The sequence below is a fragment of the Columba livia genome, chromosome 18 (assembly GCF_036013475.1).
Source record: "Columba livia isolate bColLiv1 breed racing homer chromosome 18, bColLiv1.pat.W.v2, whole genome shotgun sequence".
NCBI lineage: Eukaryota > Metazoa > Chordata > Aves > Columbiformes > Columbidae > Columba > Columba livia.
The window spans coordinates 1799254-1813535 of NC_088619.1; positions in this window are offsets into that span (position 1 = coordinate 1799254).

Here is a 14282-nt window from a genome sequence, read left to right on the forward strand (position 1 = left end):
AACCCACCCCGGCACTGCCCCATGTCCTGAGAACCTCATCTCTCTCTGTCCAACCCTCCAGGGATGGTGACTCCAGCACTGCCATGGGCAGCCTGTTCCAATGCCCCACAGCCCTTTGGGGAACAAATTGTTCCCAAGATCCAATCTAAACTTCCCCTGGTGCAACTTGAGGCCGTTTCCTCTCATCCTGTCACTTGCTGCTCTGGAGAAGAGACCAACACCCTCCACCCTCCTTTCAGGCACCTGTACAGCTGCAAAGGGACTCGCAGGCTCTGCCACCACATCACAGACATGCACAGCCTGCGCGGTACAGCCCCGGCCTCTGGTATTTTAACATGTTAGGCTGGGCCAGCTTGGCATTTCCAAGGAAATCCTCTGCAGGCTGCTGACAGGAGGTCAGGCTGGGTTGCTAACGAAGGGCTTTGTGTTTCCAGGCATCTGGTGCATCCTGCACATCTCGGGGTGCTGAGAAACAGCCTCTTGGGAAGGGAGAGGGACCCCTGCGGGAAACCTGCAGCTGGACTGAAAGTCCAGGACATGAACACGGGCCCAGAGAGGTGGAAGATGGAGACATCCCAGGCCAGGCTGGACGGGGCTCTGAGCAGTCGCCCCGTGTGGCGTTCAGACGGATGGATTTTCTTAGTTCTTGTGTTCAGTTCCCACACTCGAATGGTGAAACTATAAGAATGAATATAGTGGGATCAAATCCATTTATGCAGAAACCTCCATGAGGGGCTCTGAGCAATGTGAGCTGGGTGAAGATGTCCCTGCTCATGGCAGGGGCTGGACTGGATGAGCTGGGAAGGTCCCTTCAAGCCAAACCCTTCTGTGATTCTGTGATCACGGTAAGAAAGAAATACAGCGGACACCCTAGCAGAGCTTTTCCGTTGAAGGGAAAGAGTAATTCGATGGTGTTCTTTCATTTGAGCTCTGTGGGTGAAGGCCGGGCATGGGGGGACAGAGGGCTGTGCCTCACCTCCTTGTCGTACCTGGCTAACCTTTGCAGGTCTTCCTGCCATCGCCTGCTCCTGCCCTCATCCTGCAGTCGCTGGCAGCTGGCACTGAGGCAGCGACAGCTCCTGCTCGGAATAGCTCAAGCAGCGGAATATATGAAAGAGAAAACCACAAGTGGACAGTCTATTTGGACATGGGAGACATTTTCCTCCCGCAGCCAGAATGATGTCTGTACATCAGTGACCGTCCTGCGAGGGTTGCCTTGGCTGGCCGAGCTGCACCTGCACCTTCCTGTTTGGGTTTTCAACCGGCACGTCTCCCGTTGGGCTGGCCCAGGCACTCGGGGCGTTGGTCAAAGCTCGTGTGTATTCACTGCTCACAGTCTCACATCAGCCCTTTGTGGCAAATTGTCGAGGGTTAAGATTGCGGGGTGACAATAAAACCCTGGCAGATGTATTGTTAACCCCCTCTTCCCCCCGACTTCCTTTGAAAAGTTCATTAAGTTCATTTTGTCATGACAGTCTCCCAGGGCAGGAAAAATGGTACAAGTGCATCTCATGACCACTGTTTGTGGCTTAAAGACATCAACTTCGAAGAAGTTGTCAGGCGCCACTCGAAGAAGCTAGCTCTGGTTTCATCATCACTGTCTTGATCTGGAAGACACTTATTAAATACTGTTAGTATGGCAATTCACATCCTGCAGTTCAGTATTGAATATTTTCACCTAAACTCAAATCCCCTTGGGGTACACACCGAACTTCTCCATCCTTAAGCATCACCCACCAGGTGCTGCCAGGTCCCTGGGCAAAAACAATCCCGCAAATGGGCTTGCATTTGCCTGAGCCAGGATTAACCCAGACTGCCTCTCCTAACATGTTTTTCATGTGTACTACAGGGACTTTATCTCCTTCTACAGTCCGTAGAATTTCTGATTGGGCAGGCCCGGCTCGATTGGTTGATCCCCTGGTGTTGACCAACCAAGTGGCTTTTGCTAAATGTGAATCCCAGTTTTTAAAGGTTCCACCACCAAGTGCCTTTAGTGTAGTTTTTAGCAAACCATTGTACCTTTCCATTTTCCCAGAGGCTGGTGCATGATATGGAATATGATATACCCACTCAATACCATGTTCTTTGGCCAAATTGTCTATAAGACTGTTTTTGAAATGAGTACCATTGTCTGATTCAATTCTTTCTGGCGTACCATGTCGCCAAAGGACTTGCTTTTCAAGGCCCAAGATAGTATCTCGGGCTGTAGCATGAGGTACGGCATATGTTTCCAACCATCCAGTGGTTGCTTCCACCATTGTAAGTACATAACGCTTACCTTGATGTGTTTGTGGAAGTGTAATATAATCAATCTGCCAAGCTTCTCCATACTTATACTTTAACATCGCCCCCCATACCATACAGGCTTTAACCGTTTCGCTTGTTTGATTTCGGCGCAAGTCTCACATTCATGAATAACCTGTGAAATAGTGTCCATAGTTAAATCCACCCCTCGATCGCAAGCCCATTTATATGTTGCATCTCTACCTTGATGCCCTGAAGCATCATGGGCCCACCGGACTAGGAAAAGGTCACCTTTATGTTGCCAGTCCAAGTCCACCTCAGCTACTTTAATCTTAGCAGCTTGATCCGCTTGTTGGTGGTTTAGATGTTCCTCGGTGGCTCGACTTTTAGGCACATGAGCATCTACATGCCGAACTTTCACAGGCAGGCTCTCTAGCCGAGCAGCAATGTCTTGCCACAGTGTGGCAGCCCAAATGGGTTTACCTCTGCGCTGCCAGTTGCTTTTCTTCCATTGCTGTAGCCACCCCCACAAGGCATTTGCCACCATCCATGAGTCAGTATAGAGATAAAGTATTGGCCACTTCTCTCTTTCAGCAATGTCCAAAGCCAGCTGGATGGCTTTCACTTCTGCAAATTGACTAGATTCACCTTGTCCTTCAGTGGCTTCTGTAACTTGTCGTGTGGGACTCCACACAGCAGCTTTCCACCTTCGATGTTTTCCTACAAGACGACAGGATCCATCTGTGAACAGTGCAGACTGCTTATCAGTCTCTGAAAGAGTATTATACGGTGGTGCTTCTTCAGCACATTTAACTTCCTCCTCATCTGGAGACATCCCAAAGTCTTTACTTTCTGGCCGGTCTGTAATCACTTCTAAAATCCCTGGGTGACTGGGATTTCCAATTCGAGCTCGTTGCGTGATCAATGCAATCCATTTACTCCACGTATCTTCGGTTGCATGATGTGGAGAGGGAACCGTCCCTTTGAACATGCAGCTCAGCACCGGCAGTCGAGGTGCCAGGAGGAGCTGTGCTTCAGTACCGATCACTTCTGAAGCAGCTCGAACTCCTTCCTATGCTGCTAGTATCTCTTTTTCAGTTGGAGTATAGTTGGCCTCAGATCCTTTGTATCCTCGACTCCAAAAACCTAAGGGTCGACCTCGGGTTTCTCCTGGTGCTTTCTGCCAGAGGCTCCAGGTAAGTCCATTATCTCCGGCTGCGGTGTAGAGCACATTTTTAACATCTAGTCCAGTCCGAACTGGTCCAAGGGCCACCACATTAGTTATCTCACACTTAATTTGTTCAAAGGCTTGTCGCTGTTCATGGCCCCACTCAAACTGGTTCTTTTTACGAGTCACTCGATAGAGAGGGCTCACAATCTGGCTGTAGTCAGGAATATGCATTCTCCAAAAACCTACAAGGCCCAAGAAAGTCTGTGTCTCCTTTTTATTAGTAGGTGGAGACATTGCTGCAATTTTGTTGATCACATCCATTGGGATCTGACGACGGCCATCTTGCCATTTTATTCCTAAAAACTGGATCTCTCGTGCAGGTCCCTTGACCTTGCTTCGTTTTATGGCAAAACCAGCATCCAAAAGAATCTGAATTATTCTCTCACCTTTCTCGAAGACTTCTTTCGCCGTGTCACCCCATACGGTGATGTCATCAATATATTGCAAGTGTTCTGGAGCTTTACCTTGCTCCAGGGTGGTCTGGATCAGCCCATGGCAGATGGTAGGACTGCATTTCCACCCCTGGGGCAAGCGATTCCACGTGTACTGGATGCCCCCCCAGGTGAAAGCGAACTGCGGCCTGCACTCTGCTGCTACAGGAACAGAGAAAAATGCATTAGCAATGCACTGCGAGATGTCCATCCGTGCTTATCAATAAGCATTCCATTGCTAGTTTTACCAAAACATGTGTCTGGTTCTCCAGGAAAATGCAGTTAATATGAAGCTTTAGCTGACAGGCAAAATTCACTAAAAGAGAAACTGGTTTTTAACAAAACCAGGACAGAAGGGCTTCGGCCTTTCATCGCAGGCTTAAGTGCTGCAGCCAAGGCCGCAGCGTGGGCTTGAGCATGTACTTTTGCCTTTTCTACCTCCTGTTGCGTGATCGGTACCCGTGTGCAAGCTTCCACCATCTCTGCTAGAGAAGCAGTTTTTCCCAAAGCGGCTAATATCTGTTGGCATTGGGTGTTTGCGTTCATCATGGCCAAATCTTTCCCCACAGCAGCTTTTGCCTCTGGAATCAGGTTAGGAGAAGCATCTATAGCTTCTTTTAAACGGTCCGCAAACTTCATATATGGTTCCCCAGGATCCTGCTTTATTGTAGAGTAGGGTGGCACAGGGTTACCTATATTGGGTAACTCACTGATGCCAGAGCAAGCCCTTGCGTTTGCTGCAAAACCCTTGGATTATCATTACTATCACTGCTATACAATTCCCTTGTGCTTCCCTGTGGATCAGTAAGTCGACGCATATTTGCAAACCCATCTAACCCAGTCTCCAGCCCTTTTCCATACCACGATCTCAAATATTCATCTGCTCCTCTTACGGACCACATCCCACCTTCAACACATTGTCTAGCCCATTTTTGTGTTCGCTCCCTTTTAATACGGAGCTCCTCAGGAGTGAGGTCTAATTCCGCCCCCTCCCTTTCCTGTTTTCCCCGTTTTTCACATCCCCTGCCAGTTGCCTCCAGCCCGTCCTTCATCGCATCTGACGCCTTTTGATATGCTCTTAACCACGAAGTTTTACTGTTACCGCCATCTAGTCGCCTCACGGCGTCTAGAACTTCTTGCATCTGGCTCTCCTGCCGTCTCAGTAAGTCCTTCGGGCTCTGCACGTGGCTCTCCTGTCGCGGTTGAGACGGACAAGCGACATGGACCAAGTTCTTTCAAGATGAAAGGAATGGATGCTATTGATTGCTATAAGTGCATTTTTATACAATTCTACCAGTTCATGTGTCTTTTCACTATTGGTTACAAGTTACAGCACTAACATCTCACTGGTTAATTTTGCTATCATCCATGTTATTCTTCTATCCCCTTCTCTCTCACGGGTACATCTCTCCTTTCTCACGGGTACAACTCCATATCTCCGGATACTCCTTTACTCCCATCCTTCTCAAGGGTAAATCTTAATATCTTCAAGGCTGATCTCTACTCCCATATTTTCTGACAAGGATTCCACAAACCCGCTGTAGTTTCCCACACTCTCCTCCTGGAAGCCAGGGTGATTCTGCGGTGCTGCATTCTCGTGCTCCACCGGGTCCTCCGGCAACGGCACTTCAGCTGGATTAACCTGTCCAGGCTCGTTGAACCTTGCTGGTTGCTGCCGATGCTCGTCGGAGGCAGGCGATGGCTCAAAGGGCGCAGAGGGTATAATTTGCTCTCCACCCCAGAAATCCAAATCTGACACGGGACATACCAGCGGTATCGATTCTTCAGAGTCCTCGGAGGGGGGGCAGCACGCGGCGGGCGGCTCCGGGGGGACGGCGCACAGCTCCGGCTCCGCTGAGACCTCCTGCATCAGCCGCCTAACCTCCCGCCACGGCCCGGCGAGGTCGCAAGCCTCACGGCTGCCCCTTGTGACCGCGTCCCACAGTTCGGTCCCTGCGTCCTCCCGTGTACCGGGAGAAAAAAATCCGTCGTCGAAGGGGACACATGCCTTCCGCTGGGCGAATCGCAGCAGGCGCTTTAACGCGTCTGTTTCAAAATACCTTCCTGTTCGTGCATTCAGCTGCAGAACACTTTGCATTATGATTTTTTCTTCCGCGGATGCCGTGTTTCCCACGCCACCTGCTTCTCCGCAGGCCTGCTTTCCGCTATTCTTCAAGCGCAGGGCTAACTTCGCCCTCCAGGTGCCTTTCCTGGCGTCTTCACGTCCCAACGATCTTGCTTCGATACGAAGTATCACGTCGGGGTCACCAAAATGTTGCTCTTTCCACGCGAGACACGGAACCTGACACAGCAATGTGATGTTCACAGAGTTCGCTTTATTGCCGGAGCGGGCTGGCTTTATAGCAAAGCTGCCCTGTCCACGCGCCTTACAACAACGCTCCTTTAGTTTCTTCTGTCTCTGGCTTCACCTCTCAGCCAGGCTGGCGACAGCCCCATCCCCCCGGGGCGGGGGGGCTCTGCCACTACAGAAAAGCAAAGATTGGTAAGAAGAAATAAGGCAAAAAGACAAGGGATTACAATTACCCACAGTAGGGAAAAACCTGTTTATAGATCTTATGGAAAATAGCCCAGGAATTAAATGTCACCTCATGCTGGATATGTGGGGGGTCTCAAATGACTGATACATTGGACGAACCTCTTGTAAGCTAGTGTCGCGGGTAAATTCATCAAATACCTCTATTGCTCCCACTTGGTACCCAGGCCCACCTAATGGATATTGGTCTCGAAATGGTAGCCTGGTGGAAGAAAACAGGGTTCGTGATAGCATGTGCATTTCTGGGTTTACTGTTTGTGCCGTGTATGATCCTGTGCTTTATTCGGTTAATACATCCAGTAGTCCAAGGCATGCAAATCTCAGGCATGCCTATAGATCCTAAAAAGGCAACTTAGCAAGATTTGTCAGGAAGCAAAAATTCAATGGGCTCAGGCCTTGCCAATAGTGGTGTTGTGTATTAGAATTAAACCTAGGAGCGGAATGTCAGTAAGTCCATACGAAATTCTGTATGGCAAGCCATATGAAGCACCGGATCCAGATCCAAGTGTACATGTAAAAGGTAATCAGGACTTCTACAATTATGTGTTGCCTCTTGGCAGGACACTGAATCAACTCAGATCCGCACTAGTGTGGAATCGCCCACTAGCACTTGAGAATCCAGTACAGGATACAGAGCATGGAGACACGGTGCATATAAGAACTTGGAATAAAGAAACTTTAAAAGAACGTTGGGACGGACCCTATCAAGTACTCTTAACCACATTAACCGCAATTAAGGTTGCTGGAATAGACTCCTGGATACACTACACCATTCAACACAAGATCGAGAGGTTTTTGACACCTGCTTTCTTGTCGGTGTCCTACTGAGCACTAGCACAAAGCCAAGAGTGTTGCTCAGCAGCACCAACCACGTCTGCCAGGAATTAGTCTTCAACATGAACCAGGGGCAGCAGAAGGCAATCACCAGCACCACAGACAGCAAAGGAGAAGTCTGCAAGATCCCGTAAGGCTGGAATAGACTGTTGGCATCTGCTCTCCACGGCAAAACCGGAGGAGAGCGTAGAGGGAAAAGAAATGAAAGTCATTTACCGTGAAAAACGCGTGGCGAAACACAGGAGGTTCTGACACAAAAAGACCATCCCGGGAGCAAGCCATGACTTCTGGATCCAGCATCTCTGGCCCGGGATGAAGGCTTGCCCATTGCCGTGCGGCCACTTGGGGTGCAAAACTGGGGTTTGAGGGGGGCTGTTGCCCCCCAGTGTCTTGCTCTGCCTGGAGATGTCTCTGCAGAGGTCCCTGGACAGGACGCCGCTTCCTCAGTCAGCGCTGGCAAAAGCCATCTGGGGACACGCTCCGTCCTCTGGAACTCTTCCTTGTGTGACTCGCAGCTCACGTGTGACAGCGCTGCTCCAAACTTGGCCATCTCCAAGGACCGGCTTTCTTTGGGATGTGGGGTTCACTCTCAGAGGAATCATGGCAGCCCTGCTTTCTGTGTTGGGGTCTCCCTTTCAGCTATGGAGCAGCTTCAGTTCCCAGTGCAAAAGGATCTTGCAATGGCTGTGTAGATAGCAGCACCTTTTCTGAAGCATCAGAGGAGATGTCAGAGCCATCAGGCTGAGGGACGGGAATGCCAGCAAAAGATGGCCCGTGTTTCAAAAGGGAGGCAGCCGTGCCAGCTGGAGAACCTCTCTCACAGCTCCATCCCCAGCAAAGAGCTGTCTCTAGAGCAGTTCGTGCTGCTTACAGGCAAGATCAGCCTTTGCATTTGAACCACCTTCTTGCACAGGTGACAGGAAACATACTCTGGTTTATGTCGTTCTAGCTGCAAAGGCCAGGACAGTGTTCATGAGGGAGCAAGCGATGAGCACATTTCCTGGTCAGCAGCCGCTGGCTCGTGCCAACGGTCAAGAGAGGCAGAAGAAATCCCTTCAGAACAGCTCCCTCTCAAAAGACATCCTTCTGCTTGATGAACCGCAGGGAAAGGCATCCTAAACCAGGCACTTTGACCTTGTTTTCAGCCCAGGTTCCCAGTGCTGGTGCACTCGTGAGCCAGTCGCTGCACATCTGCCACCAAGGGGAATCGCCTCCGAGGCCAACTGTGCCATGGGGAAAGGAAAGGGTGAAACGTCGGGAGAGTTTGATTTAGTGCACAACACGGATAAAGCCATTCTCTCTGCAATTAAAACTGAGGGTATTTAATTCAGTGAAAGGAGATTTCATTCCCCATGACCTGTGCAATTGTCTTTTGAATCTGGGCACGGGCTGCAGTGACCTGCCACAACATTTGAGGTGTCACCAGCTGCATTGTGGGTGGTAAAGTGGGAAAGGCAGGAGGGAGCCTCAGCATCTCCGTGGGTGACTTCATCACAAAGGACCAGGGCGGTGCCCGCTGGCTCCTGGGGCGGCTGTTGCTGGGCAACAGAGACACTATATTGTCCCCTGTCACCTGTGCCCCTCGCCCATTTGGTCACTGGCCGTGGTGGGATCACTTGCCGTGGTGGGATCACTGTGGTGGTGGACTCATTTTGGCAGTTGGATTGCTTTTGGTGGTGGGATCACTACTGGTGGTTGCATCACTTTTGGTGGTTTGATCGCTTTTGGTGGTTGCATCACTTCTGGTGGTGGGATCACTTTTGGTGGTTTGATCGCTTTTGGTGGTTGAACCGCTTTTGGTGGTTTGATCACTCTCGGCACTTGGATCGCTTTGGTGACTGGATCGCTTTCATCACTTGGATTGCTTTCGGCACTTGGATCTGTTTTGGTGACTGATCGCTTTCTGTGGCAAGAAGGAGCAGGAGAAAGGCTGCTGGCTGCCCATCCCTCCAAGATCACCTCTGGACAGAAAAGCTCCCGTCTTCCCACATCAGGCTCCGTGTTTTCCGGCAGAGCAGCAGCGATGGCCACACTCGGTCTGCTGGAGATGCTGAAGGCCGCCATCGGGACACCCAATTTGGGGGTTGTTGACTTCGTGGCGCTTCACAAGTTGCTCGAGGCCATCATTGGGCAGCTGGGCCAGCTGCAGCTGTCTGTCCTGGAGCCAGGGCAGAGCCCGGTCCCCGGCCTGGCAAAGGACCAGGACAGCAAGGACCAGCCTGGCCAGGAGAAGGAGGAGGACGGAGCCCTGGGCACAGGGCAGCAGCTCTGGAAACCAGAGGAGCAGCTGGAGGGGACCGGGAGCAACTCCGAGGTCTCCTCCATGGCCAAGGAGCTGATGCCAACAACAACCAAGGAGGAGGAGAGAGCCGTCTCCAAGGTAGATGCTCTTGCTGGTCCCTGGGTGCTCCCCCACGAGACGCCCCCTCCTCTGGGCTCCGCGCTGCCGTCGTGCCGCCCTCAGCCCAAGGGCTGGGTTAAGCCCGAGCTCCCGCAGCAGAGCACAGCGGGGCCCAGGTCCCCAGGGACCCTCCCCTGGGCTCACCCCCCACCCGCTCTCCCAGAAAAGGGCTTCGCTCCAGCACCTGTGGGAGGAGATCAACAAGTTTAAGGAGGCGCAGTGCGGCCTGGCAGAGGACATGCGGGCCATGCAGAAGGCGCACTCTGGCATGGCAGAGGACATGCGCGAGATGAAGGAGGCGATGCAGGAGGCGCATTCTGGAATGGAACAGGACATGCGGGCCATGCAACAAGCGATGCAGGAGGGTCATTCTGTCATGGAAAAGGACATGAGGGAGATGCAGGAGGCCATGCAGAAGGTGCATTCTGCCCTGACAGAGGACATCCAGGAGATGAAGCAGGCACATGTCGGCCTGGCAGAGGACATGCATGCCCTGCAGGAGGCGCATTCTGGCCTGGCAGAAGACATCCAGGAGATCCAGGAGACACTTGGCCTGGTGAGCATCCCCTGGTGCCCCGGGAGGGAGCTGGGCCCTCGTCCCTCCCCACTTCTGCTGCCCTGTCACACTGTGCCCGTGCCCCACGGCCATCGGTGTCACCAGCGTGAAGGGCAGCAGGAGGGAAGAGTGGGAAGGGTGTCCCAGGAGTTGCTAAGGCACTTTTGAACTAGAGAGCCCTCCTGTTTTGAGGTCTCTCTAGTTCAAAAGTGCCTTAGCAACACCTGGGAGGGGAGGAGGGAAGATAAAACTCTGCCCGTGCAATTCAGCCGCGGCCCCCAGGCACAGCCCTGCCCAGCGTCCCTCTGTCTCCTGCCCCAGTTCATTTGGGGATACTCTTTAAATCCCGCTCCCACATCTGAACGGGTGTCCCTCTCCTCACCCAGCTCCAGGGGAAGCCCCAGGGCGCTGCCGGGCTGCAAGGGACAGGAGGCGGCTGCGTCCCCCGCTCCCTCGGGGACACCAGCCCTCCTGCCTTGGGGCACAGCCTGTGGGGTGGGGTGCTGGGCAGTGATGCTGGGGGTCCCATCCCTGGATGTCCCATCCCCCCAGCTCCATGGCTGGGCTGACTCCATGATCTCTTTGCATTTGTGCTCTCATGTTCAACATGAGTTTGGCCCTGTGAGATGGTGGTTTGGGGACAGGGACTGGGGACATGGCGGGGGGTTCTGGGGTCTGTCCTCACGGCTGCCCAGCTGCCAGTAAACCTGCTGCCCTTTGCCTCTTCTTCCCAGGAGGGCGGTGGGGGCCAGTCTGCCCCTGCTGAGCCCACCCAGGTGGCCGTGGACAGCCAGTCCAGGAGGAGCTCAGCACTGGGGCCGAAGGGACGTGGGACACGGCCTGGGATGGAGACCGGCAAGGGGACTGCAGGGTCTGGCTCCCTGGGGATGCAAGCAGGGACACAGGGGGAACCAGCGACCCCTGTGAAGTTGTCAGGCGCTCCCTCTGATCACACAAGGTCTATTGGTGCCGGTGCCACCACCGCGGGGATGCAGGCAGGATCACGGGGCACCCAGGCCAGCACCTCAGGGATGCAGCCAGGATCCCCTGGGACCCACACCACCACCCCTGGGGTGCAGCCTGGGTCCTCCAGCTCCCAAGCCACCATCCCAGGGGATGCCCAAGAGCCGGCCAAGCCCTGGGGCTCCACCAGCACCTCCAGCTACGAGTCGGAGATGCGGGAGGTTCTCTCCCAGGTTGGGCAGCTCGGCCACCTCTGCACTGGTCTGAAGGAGCAGGTAGAGCAGCTTAAATCTACCAAAGCAGAACATGCGGATCTTGAGAACTTGCGCCGGCTCTTCCCGAAGGGAGGTGAGAGCACGGGAGGACTGGCGGGGGTTTTTTGGCGTGGGGTCACCCTGGGTCAGGGGCTCGTCATGCTCAGAGACCCCCTCACCAACAGCACATCCCCTTGCACCATGTCCCTCTAGGCCGGGAGAGCATCACCAGCATCCTGGCCGACCTCAGGTGCCAGGTGTCCTTCCTACAAGACATGGCCAGGGCCCTCCGCGGGGAGGAGGAGAAGGTGAGCCGGCAGCAGTCCCCGAGGGGCTGCGGGGATGCCAGTTTGGGCAGGGAGGGGGCAGCCGAAGGGTCCCCGTGCCGGAATGACACAGGGGGCTGTGCCCTCACCGCCCCCACTGCCGTTCCCAGATCAGCAAGGTGGAGGATGCTCCCAGAAAGACGAGGGGGTCTGGAGCCGGCAGAAAAGCAGACGGCAGCGGCCAGATGACCCGACAGCCACGGTAAAAGGATGGGAGAGGGTTTCCTACCCCGCAGGGCTGCGAGGGAGCCTGGGGTCTGGCAGCATCCCAGTTTGGGGGCCGAGGGACACCCCCACGAAGGCTAAGCCTGCCCCTGCCCCCGTCTCGCTGGCCAGGCCCAAGGGACAGAAGGTCAAGGCAGAGCGCAAGGAGCTGGGGAAGCAGCAGGAGCCGACCCAGGCCGAGCTGGAGCAGTTTGCGGCCAAGTACGTGAATAACTTGGTGATGGAGGCAGCGCAGCAGCTGCAGGCAGAGGTGAGGCCCGGGGGCAGCGCTCCCAGCCCCCGCTGGCTCGGGGGGAGTCCTGGCGGGGTCCCGGCCACGTCCCCTGGCTGGATGGGGCCATGGAGCCTCCACGGCACCTGGGCTTGTGGGCGGCATCCAGCCCGGCTCAGAGCTGATTCCTCCTCCCCTGCCAGCAGCAGGACGAGCCGAGGGCGACGGTGCAGAGCGGGGGACACGAGCACGCAGGGTGCCACTTCTGCAGCCCGGACACCAGGGTGCTGCTGGGGAAGCTCCTCCAGCGCTGCGAGAAGCTCGAGGAGCAGGTGGAGTCCCTGGCCCAGAAGGCGGGCGGCAAGGTGGACAGTTATCCAAAGTGGAGGAGACAGGTAAGGAGATGCGGTGTAGGGGGCTTGAGCTGCTGGGACCCCCCAGGCATTTCTGCTTGGCTGTAACGTAGGGGAGCCCCTCGCTGCCCCCCTAATTGGCTTGTCGGAGTCAGCAGCACGGAAGGGAATTAAAGCCTTGGAGCAAATGTCCTGCTTGCACTGAGGGCCCGTGGCCATCAGCCAAAATACCCTGGGTCTGTCCCCGCGGGGCAGCCACCCCCTTGCTCAGCACCGCCTTGTCCTCTTAGTCCCTGCAGCAGGACGAGCAGCTCAAGTGCCTCCAGACCAGCATCGTGCAGCTCCAAAAAGGTTATGAGAAGTTCAGCTCGGACCTTGCAAACCTCCAGCAGGATCGCCAGCAGGAGCAGAATGACGTCAAGGTGGGTGGCTGTGACCCGCGTGCAGAGCCCAGGCTGGGACCCCAAGGGGTCTGTCCCCCTGCCACCCTGCTCGCAGCCCTGCACAGCTTCCCCATGCCTTTCCTGGAGGTTTCTGATGGGGTGGGGAGGCAGGGGGTGCTCGGCTGGCCGGGGGCAGCTCCGACCCTGCCGTGGCATCACGGGCTGCTGTCTGCCTTGGAAGGCTCTGTCCCAGGCCCTGGGGAGGCTGGAGAAGAAGCAAGCAGACAAGGAGGAGCTGCTGGTTTTGGGAATCGATGAGGTACGGGCTCAAGGGGCCCCGGTGCCAGTCAAGGGTGTCCCTGGCAGGGTGACAAACACCCCTTGTCCCTTGGGTGCCGGCTGGCAGAACCAGCCAGGGGGAGGGAGGATTTCCAGCCCGGCTGCAGGTCCCTTGCCAGGTCCCTCTGTGACCCCGAGTCCCTTCGGCTGGTGGGACCAACCCCACGGGGGTGATGGGGTGAACAGGACCACGTAGCCACTTCCCCTCTCCTGTTGTCTCTGCATCCTGTCCCCACCGCTCTCCTGCCTTTCCCCGTTGCTAGAAAGCAGACAAAGCCACCCTGGCTGACAAAGTCAGCCGCAGCCAGCTTGAGGCGTGCGAGGAGCGGCTGACCAAGATGATGGAGGAGGTGACGAGCCGGGTGACGGGCCAGGAGAACGGCTGGCTCCAGTTCCAGAAAGAGCTGCAGAGACAGATGGACTGCAAGGTGAGGGCTCGTCCCCTCCACGCAGCACTGGCACCCTGGGGGCCTGGCAGCCTAAGGCAGCATCCTTGCGAGGGTCCCCCCTCCCGGCTGTGCCCCCGGGGACCGCCATGTCCCATCCTGGGGTAGCTGGCTGAGGGTGTCACCCGTCCACAGCTGGACCGCCGGGAGCTGGGGGCGTTCCGGAAGCAGCAGGAGGAGCGGTGGAAGAGCCTCAGCGGGCAGCTCCAGGAGAAGGCGCTGCAGGCAGAGCGTGACAATGCCGCTGGGATTAGGAAGTGAGTGCGATGGGGACAGTGGTGGCTTTGGCAGTGCTGGCCCTGTTCTTGCTGGCTGTCCCAGCTCGTGCCGGTGTGGTACCTGGCGTGGGAGCCACGTGGGCAGCGCCCCTGGGGATGCTGAGCAAGTGGCTGTGCCTTGTGCTCCTGCCAGCTGCAGCTTCGCAGCGATAGAGGCGGCACAATGAGGGGGCACGTGTGGGAGGAGCCCTCCTGAACCAGTCTTGGGGGGTGGGTGCAGAGGCTTTTTGTGGCTGGTGTGCAGGTGGGGCTG